Raw genomic sequence first — 8,952 nt, 5'->3', positions numbered from 1 at the left:
GTTCTTTGTTTGAGCTTCTGCACATTCTCGTGGAAGTTTTTAGAATAACAAGATCGTCACGTCGCGCTCTGCTCCTTTTGTCAGGCCAACCATCTTTTCATTAGCACTAGGCCCCAAACTTTTCACTCGAGCTAGTATTTAAACAAACACAAAAAGGTGATTAATCCAAGTAAAATAAACCCTTCTGTTACCCACCCTACCATTGCTAATAATTAACCCATTAATAAATGTCAACTAGCAGAAGCAAACAAATAAAGTAGCACATTTAATATCTACCATTCTTCATAATGTCCAGCTGAAGTCTTTATGTATCTGAAAGAGTAAAAAGATGATCGAATAATACACAGACAGACAGTCACAACATAGGACAAACATATAAGCACATATAATGAAAGCACATGCCATAAAATGATCAGCCGCATTAATAGTAACAAAGACAATAGGACGAACAAGACAATATTAATCATATGTTACATGACAAACTCTCAAATGCAACAAGAGCACATATATCATTAGTCCCGCGTGTTTATGTGAATGCAATTTTACTCTAGGTTGAATTAGTTAAACAAAACGTGTAACAATTTATTAATAGATTAGTTCATGTTACAGGGAATAAACTTTGCGAGTCAGAATAAAATAATTTCTGAAGCTCGCTCCATCACCACCTCCTGGCCTGGCATTCCTATAGAACAGCACACTGCCCTCCCAGCAACCTGGCTAATCCACTTAACTCTGACCAATCAGGGCAGACCACTGAAAGACTGAATTTGGACTTACAAACAAGAAAGTCTCATAGCTTATTGTATGTACACTTTAGGAGAAATTTAACAATATAATATTGTTGGATTTACTACTACCATTCTGGGAAGTCTTTGAATGGTCCGGCTAGTCCTCTCCTATCAATATTTATTAATCAATCGCTTCCTACCATGTTAACCTATGGGCCATGGGGTTTGCAATAGGGAAAATGACCTGGGCCACTTTTCAAGAACCAGGGCTTATAAAACCATATTTAATAAGTATTTCCCTAATTTCTACAGGACCCCCACCCCCTGTGCAACTAGGGAAGACTTCAGGGGTTCTGTATCTGCAGAAATATTGCAGATCATCCTTTCCCAATCCTTCTAGCATCAAAGTCGAATTTGAGCAGCTCTTAAATACAATGTGGGGAGTGAAATGTAAAATTTCACTTTACCCAGGCATATAAAAACTCATTTTATAAGTGCACTCCTTATAGATAACTGACCCTCCACCCCTGGGATACCTAGGGGTGACCTTGAGGGTCCCTGATATGCAAAAACATGGTAGGTTTTTAAGTTTTAAGGGCCCCTACCCCCAAAGTCGTGTTTGGGCACAGTTTAAGGATTAAAAGCTGTCCTGGCCACCAGTGCAGCTTTTAAACTGACCCCAGGCTTCAGCACTGCACACATGCTGGTGCAGAGAATCTGCTGGCCTCTAACCTGCCATGCCCCAGGATACTGGAGACTTCTAGGTAGTTTCAATCCCCTGCCCTATTACATTCTAGGGGCTTAGGTGGTAGGTCATGCCAATTACAGGGGTACCCCACCATACCATAGTGTACCCTAGTGTATGTTGTGTGTCTTAACTGTATTCTAATGTGTTCCTTTTAGCTTGGCACTGGCCCTGGGCCTGGTTAAACAGAGCCCAGGGTCAGTCAGAGTCAGTTACCACCAGTTCCCGTCAGCAAAAAGTTGGGGGGTGCCCAGGGCACAGGATGACTTTGCAACACATTTGTATAGTAAAGTCTTTAAGCGTGGATTACCTGAAATGAATAAAAGCAACACCTGACACGTGTTTCGCTGTCAGTACAGCTCCTCCGAGAGGTTTAGCTTTGTCCAAAACTACCCAGAGTTCTCTCCTTTTTTGCATAATTTATGCATCACTCTATGCCTGCAAGGGTATTGTTTTTACTTATACTGGGTGCTCCCTTGTGCAGGGCTGGACTGGGAACCACAACCGGCCCTGGCAAAGTGCTCGGCCGGCCCCCCTCCCCACTCGGGGGGTTCGGAGGTGCCGCAGAGCTCTTTGCCGGGGCAGGTTTTCGGCTGATTTTGGTACAGGGCCGATTTTGCCGTTAAGCTGCAAAAACGTCCCTGTATCAAAAACGACCCCCAGGGGCCCATAACCGGCCATCACCTGTGCGGCGCACCAGGGGATTGCCTGGTGCCCGATATGGCCAGTCCGGCCCTGCCCTTGTGTCTGGACAAAGCTAAACTTCTCTGAAGAGCTGTAATGACAGCAAAACACGTGTCAGGGGTTGCTTTTATTCATTTCAGGTTGGCTTGGATGAAATTTTACCAATCCAAAGCTGTAATATTGTGCCTGGAGTGGTAAATGGCTTTTGTCATTTTACAGCTTGACATGGATAGCACTGTGCTAATCCTATGCTTAAAGACGTTGATAGAAAAGCAGAAATTTGAGGTTAGCAAATATAGAGTGTCACTGGTGTTGAGGGTGCTCTATACAGGAGCTGCCTTCCACCTAAACTTGGGAACTACCCAGAGTTCTCTCCTTCTTTTTTGCATAATTTATGCATCACTTTATGCCTTCAAGGGTATTGTTTTGACTTATACTGGGCTCTCCCTGGTGTCTGGACAAAGCTAAACCTCTCTGAAGAGCTGTAATGACAGCGAAACACGTGTCGCTGGTGTTGAGATAGAATTGGCAAAAGACTTTGTCCATTTCTATCTCGGCGTGGATAGCACTGTGCTAATCCTATGCTTAAAAACTTTGAAAGAAAAGCAGACATTTGAGGTGAGCAAATTTAGAGTGTCGCTGGTGTTGAGGGTGCTCTATACAGGAGCTGCCTTCCACCTAAAATTGGGAACTACCCAGAGTTCTTTCCTTCTTTTTTTGTATATACATCTCCACACAGCCCACCCCAGGGATCACCACTACCCTTGGGCTTTTTAAAAAAAGGCGGGGGCCCACACAGACAGTCCTCCTATGGCTTAAGAAGCCCTGTAGACTACCATCTCCCTGGGGCTACATATGCATACAGTAGTGAGACACAGAGGCCCCAAGGCCCCAGGCACCACCACTTCCTTTTACAAAAAGGAGGAGGCCGCACGGACATGCCTCCTATGGCTTAAGTAGCACCGGGGACACCACCTCCCCAGGGCTACATATATATTATTTATGTGGGTTGCGTGGCCCCTCCTGGCCCCTGGGACCACCCCCCCAGGGCCGGCTCATGCTATCCCCTGAGGTGGCCACCCTCGGAAGATAGCAGTTTGCTTTTGCTTGGTGGAACTATGGCAGCTCCTGCCAAGCGAGAGCAACCACTAATTCCGCTCACAGCAAGCGGGATCTGTGAAACTGCTCCGCTTGCTGGGAGCAGAGATTTTATCTGTTCCCCTGCCTGCTGCACATTTAGCAATGCAGTCTACTGCAGGAGGCGTTGAGCTGTCAGAGACGGTGAGGGCATTCAGGCTCCCCCGTGGTCCCCATCATTGCATACTTTGATGGGGACTTGAAGTTGATGTGGCCGAACCCTGGGGGATGGGGTCTCCGGGGCCGAAATCGGCTTGTTGAGGGGGGCCATGTGGCCGCCCTCTCAGTATGTTTTTTAGGCCCTGGATAGGCGGTGGTCCCTGGGGCCCAGGGGGTCCACGCGGTCCCCTGCTTCTTTTTCAATTTAGGAGGTGGTGGTCCCCAGGGCATGGTAAAGCCCCAGGAAGGAGTTCCGCAAGGACCCCCACCATTAATAAAATAAAGCCCCAGGAGGTGGTGGTCCCTGGGTCTCAATAAGCCCAATGGAAGAGGTCCACATGGCCCCCCTCCAACATATTAAATATGGCCCCAGGGAGGTGCTGGTGCCTGGGCTAAAAGATACTAAGAAGCATTTCTTTTTTTTAGGCTACCATGCCCCCGGGACCTGGCCCACCCAGGGGCTATAGTGTAAACAAATGCAGGAGACCGTATTTATTTTTATCCTCAATTTTGCCCCAAATCTGTGGATCCACCTGTGATTTTGCAGCAAAAGTGAGGAAAAAATTGTTTTTAACCGTTGGCGGGTTCACAGGGGGACCCCATCATCAGACTTAGGGGGCAGTGTATTCCTACGCTGCCCCTTTCTGTCTTTTTTTAATGTTTTTTTTAGAAGCTCTAGGAGGGCGGCTGCACGTGCCCCCTTTTTTGCACACACCCAGTGAACCACTCATGCACTCAGGTACCCACATACACACACCCACACCCACTCAGAGACTCATGCACTCACTGACAGACCCACTCTGACACTCACGTACTGACTGACACACACACTCACATACCCAGTCAGAGACTCACAGACCCAGTCAGAGACTCACAGACCCACTCACAGACCTACTCATACACCCACTCACAGACCCACTCAGAGACTCACACACCTACTCACAGATCCACTCAGATCCTTATGCATGCACTCACAGCCCAACTCAGAGACTAATGCACATTCTCACAGACCCAATCAGATGCTCATGCACCCACTCACAGACCCACTCAGACACTCATGTTCCCATTGACAGACACACTCACAGACCCACCCAGAAACTCCCTCATCCACTGACTGACCAACTCTGATACTCACTCACCCACTGACTCCCCCACTCAGAGCCTCATCCATCCACTCACAGACACTCTCAGACACTCACACACCCACTCAAAGACTCATTCATAGACTCAAGAACTGACTCACAGCCCCACTCAGACACTCATGCACCTACTCACAGACCCTCTCAAATACGCAGGCACCCAGTCACAGACCCATACAGTCATTCACACACCCACTCACAGACCCATACAGTCACACACACACACACTACCACCCACAAAACCACTCCTACCTATACAGACATTCACCTACCCACTCTCAAAGGTTACATGTTACACTTAAGAAATACAATTTTTAAATAACATTGAAATTCTCTGAACAAACCAGAGGTTACAGGGACGCTATAGTTAGGAAATCGAATTTAAAATATCGTAGAAATTCACTGAAAATATAAAGGTTACAGGGAGGTTATAGTTAGGTAGCAGAATTTAAAAAATGTAGAAATTCACTGAAAAAAAGATTACAGGGACGTTAAAGTAAAGCTTAGATTTCACTAATTGAAAACCAGTGGAACTCAGCAGTTATAGTTACCTGAGCTAACTATAACGTGTGCCCCCGCAGTGCACCTCTTATGACCTCACATATTACATCACTCATGACATGGTCAGTGACATCACTGATGACATCACTCATGATATCTCAAATGACATCACTCATGACATCAATGATTACATTATTACCCATTCACATACCCACTCACACCCCCACACAACCTCTCACACACCAACTGACACACCCTCAGAACCACCCACAAACCCACTTACTCATCCACAGAGCCACTCACACACAGCCACTCATACAGCCATTCACTTACCCATACACCTACTTACACAGCCACTCATTCACCCAGTCAATCACACAGCTTCCCCATACAGCCATTCACACACCAAGTCACTCAATAATATAGCGAATCACACACCCAGTCGCTCACCCATACAGTCTCTCCACATGGATACGCACAGTCACACAGGCAGTTACATAATATATGTTACAAATAGTCTTATTCATTAGTAGTACACAAAGGGCCATATTTACAAGGAAATAATGCAGTGCAGGGCTGCAGGCCATTTGGCCATGCCGCGCTGCATTACTTCTGAATCAAAGGGATGCAACATATTTACAATATGATAAATCCCTGAACTCTCCCTTGCGCTTGTGCGTCAAGCCAGACCATAACAAATGTGCCTCTGTGCACTTCCACCTACCCATCAGCCCCATCCACTAAAAGAAAAAGAAAACCAAAACAAACCAAAAGCTTCTAAGTGTGCCGCCAATGTCCTGGAGATTTTCTACAACCCATAACTACTGTACAGGACTGGAAGCCTGAGCTAGTAACTATGTCTGTGAAGGTGTTTGCAACTCATCTTTTGTGCCACAATGTGATAGTGGCTGTTCACCGTAAGATCACGTGAAGCCGGCCAATATCGCAATTTACTCGGTGGCACACTGTGAGTTGGCAGGTCTGTGGTGTGCTAGCCAGGGCTCACCAGAGATCATAGAGTGAGCATTGTGTGATCCAGTTCAGGGCTGGCCTGGCCCCAAACTCCCAACCCAATTTATGAAACTGACCTTGGCAAGAGAAGGAATGCGTCTTAAACACATGTACACCTGTCCTTCCCTGCGTAAGAAAAAGATTGACGGCAAACAGCACAACAGAGTTCCACATTCCCTGAGGCTAGTGTGTCAGAGCAGCGGTCAGCACAAATGCATGCCCAACAGATAGCGTTGGAAGGAATATGAGCCGCCTACTGAGGGAAGGCGGGAAGCAGTAGGCGGCGAGATCCCTTCACAACAGAGCCAGTCACACAGAGGTTTGCAGCGTGGTCACTGTACCTTGGTTTAAAGTGCCCCTTAGTTCACTTGTGGTTGCACAGAAACTCCTTTTCAAAGATGGCAGAAAGGTGCAGCGCCCTGAGCTTCTACACTGTGGTTTCTTGTGCACTGTTGCTTGCTCTTGTCAATGGGGCAGGAGCAGCTATGATCCTCGTGGTTCCAATGGACGGCAGCCAATGGGTAAGAATCTCATGATGGAGTTGATAGTCAGGGGACATGAGTTTGCTATGACCTTCCAATGACCTTCCAATGCCATATTCATAGATGAGGGACCATATTCTTTTCATATCGAAACAATTCAGCGGCAATAACAGCGCGTGTGGAGAAGTGTGGCTCAATGGTTAGAGCGGCAGACCCTGATGCAGAGGTCTGGCCCAGGACCAGGGTTCAATTCTCGCCTCGGCGGGTCTTGGGCTCAATATCCGCGGACCTGATAATTCTCGCCTCAGTGCCTATTTTAATCATGGGTCCCACTCTGCAACTATGGGCAATAGCTTGCTTAATCTCCACAACGGCCCCAACAACGCCAGGATGCCTGGCTTCACCTTGGGGGTGCCCAGGAGTGGGCACTTCACAGGGAAAAGCCAGGAAGGGTTCCACAGCGGTATGCGTACAAGCGCCTGAGATACCGCTTCGGGGGTCGATTCGGTGTGCTATACAAATACTACTACATTTACAATACACCCTGAGCAGAGAGCATAAGGAGAAATATTTCCTTGACTTTGTGTTCAATCACACCTTTTCGAAAGTTGCATCACCACTTTCCTTTGCTTAGGAATATTTGGAAGCACAAAAGGAAGTTACTAAGATAACTGCAGTAGGTCTGCAAAACATGCTTGGAAGTAAGGATCTGATGGATTGTCTCAAAGATACGCTTCACGCTTGTGCTAGCCGATCTACACTATGCAGGTTGGGTTATGCTGGCTTATCACCTCCAGATCTCAGTGGTATTATTTGAAAGCTGGATGCCAATCAAAGACATCCACTTTGTCATTGCTCCATCACCACACTCCTATGTGCCCCTACCGCATCCAAGAGAGACTGACAGAATGAGCTTTGTCAAAAGACTTTGAACCCTTGCCCTTTACTGCTTGAAGTAATTTACAAATCAGTTCTTTATCTACCCCACATATGATGAACGTTGTCGACAGTATCTGAAAACCAACACCAGGATTTATGGCTTATACAAAAAACCTGGTATCTATCTGATGAACGTTGATTTTGTGCTTAGAGTTCCCCAGGCCATCCATGCCCAATGCTTTTTATGTTGGGGGCTTTTAGTGTCGACCACCAAAGTCTCTCCTAGAAGAGATTCAAGAGTTTATGGACAGTTCAGGTGAAGAAGGAGTGGTGGTCTTCTCATAAGGAAATCTGGTAAGCACTGTACCCTTGGAGATAACCAATAAGCTTGCTTTAGGCTTGGACAGGCTTCCTGAACGAGTGACTTGGCGCTACACAGGGGACACACCATCCACTCTGGGGAACAACACCAAGATTCTGAGCTGGTGGCCCCAGAATGACATCCTTAGTCATGCAAAAACTAGGGCCTTCATCGCCCATGGAGGAGAAAATGGCGTGTATGAGGCCATTTACCATGGAGTTCCTGTGATTGGCTTTCCTCTTTTTGGTGACCAGTATGAGAACATTTGGCATCCTAAGAGCAATGGAGCCCCCTTCCTGTTAGAGAACATGGCAGAATTCACAGCAGAAGATATTTACACTGCTGTAATAACAGTCATTGATGATCCAAGCTATGGAACTAACATGCAACGCCTATCTGCTCTGCACAGAGATGTTCAGGTCCACCCAACGCAGACCGCCATCTTCTGGACAGAGTACACCATCCGACACAAGGGTGCGTCCCATCTTCAGGCAGCCGGGAATGACCTGCCCTTTTATCAGTACTACCTGCTTGAAGTCATAGGATTTCTAGTAGCTGTTCTATATTTCCTACTAATTTTAGCTTGGAAACTGAAAGGATGGACGTGTTTGCCATTTTCAGTGATGCTTCAAGTCCTCCAATTCAAACAATGAAAATATCTGCTATCAGTTGCTGAAGTTCAATGGCTTCTTTTCAGTAAATGTCATTACGTTTCCAAGGGAACTTCACAAATGTAGGCAACTGTACAAATATAGGGGTATATGTACAAGGACTTAACGCCCCCATAGCGTAAAATATTTGACGTAATGGCGGCTTTTTTTATCGCAGTATTTACAAGTTGCTGCTAACTGCAGTTAGCAGCACTTCTCCAACATGTATTTTTAAGATTCTCACTTCTGTTAGTGGGACTTAATGAAAATGAGATGCAAGGTAGGCGTTCCTGTGCAAAAACTGCCACTAACCCCACTTCGCAATGTTTACAAGGAATTCCTTGTATGGTGCAAAACCCAAAAAACTGCCCTTAACACCAGTTCGTTTTTTAAGACCAGAAAATAGCTGGTCTGAAAAATGGTGCAAACACTTAGGGCCTTATTTCAGAAGGTTTTGGTGCTGGACAGCGCTGCAA

The 8,952-nt window shown here is 46.4% G+C and overlaps 1 pseudogene; it reads left to right on the top strand.

Annotated features, from left to right (window-relative positions):
- The first annotated feature begins 5,949 nt into the window (after window positions 1-5,949).
- On the top strand, window positions 5,950-8,479 carry LOC147684794 (UDP-glucuronosyltransferase 2B14 pseudogene; annotated as a pseudogene).
- The last annotated feature ends 473 nt before the right edge of the window (window positions 8,480-8,952 follow it).

Source organism: Lissotriton vulgaris, chromosome 10, assembly GCF_964263255.1.
Source record: "Lissotriton vulgaris chromosome 10, aLisVul1.2, whole genome shotgun sequence".
NCBI lineage: Eukaryota > Metazoa > Chordata > Amphibia > Caudata > Salamandridae > Lissotriton > Lissotriton vulgaris.
The sequence above is the reverse complement of the archived record's forward strand: the minus strand, read 5'-3'. Positions and strand labels throughout refer to the sequence as shown.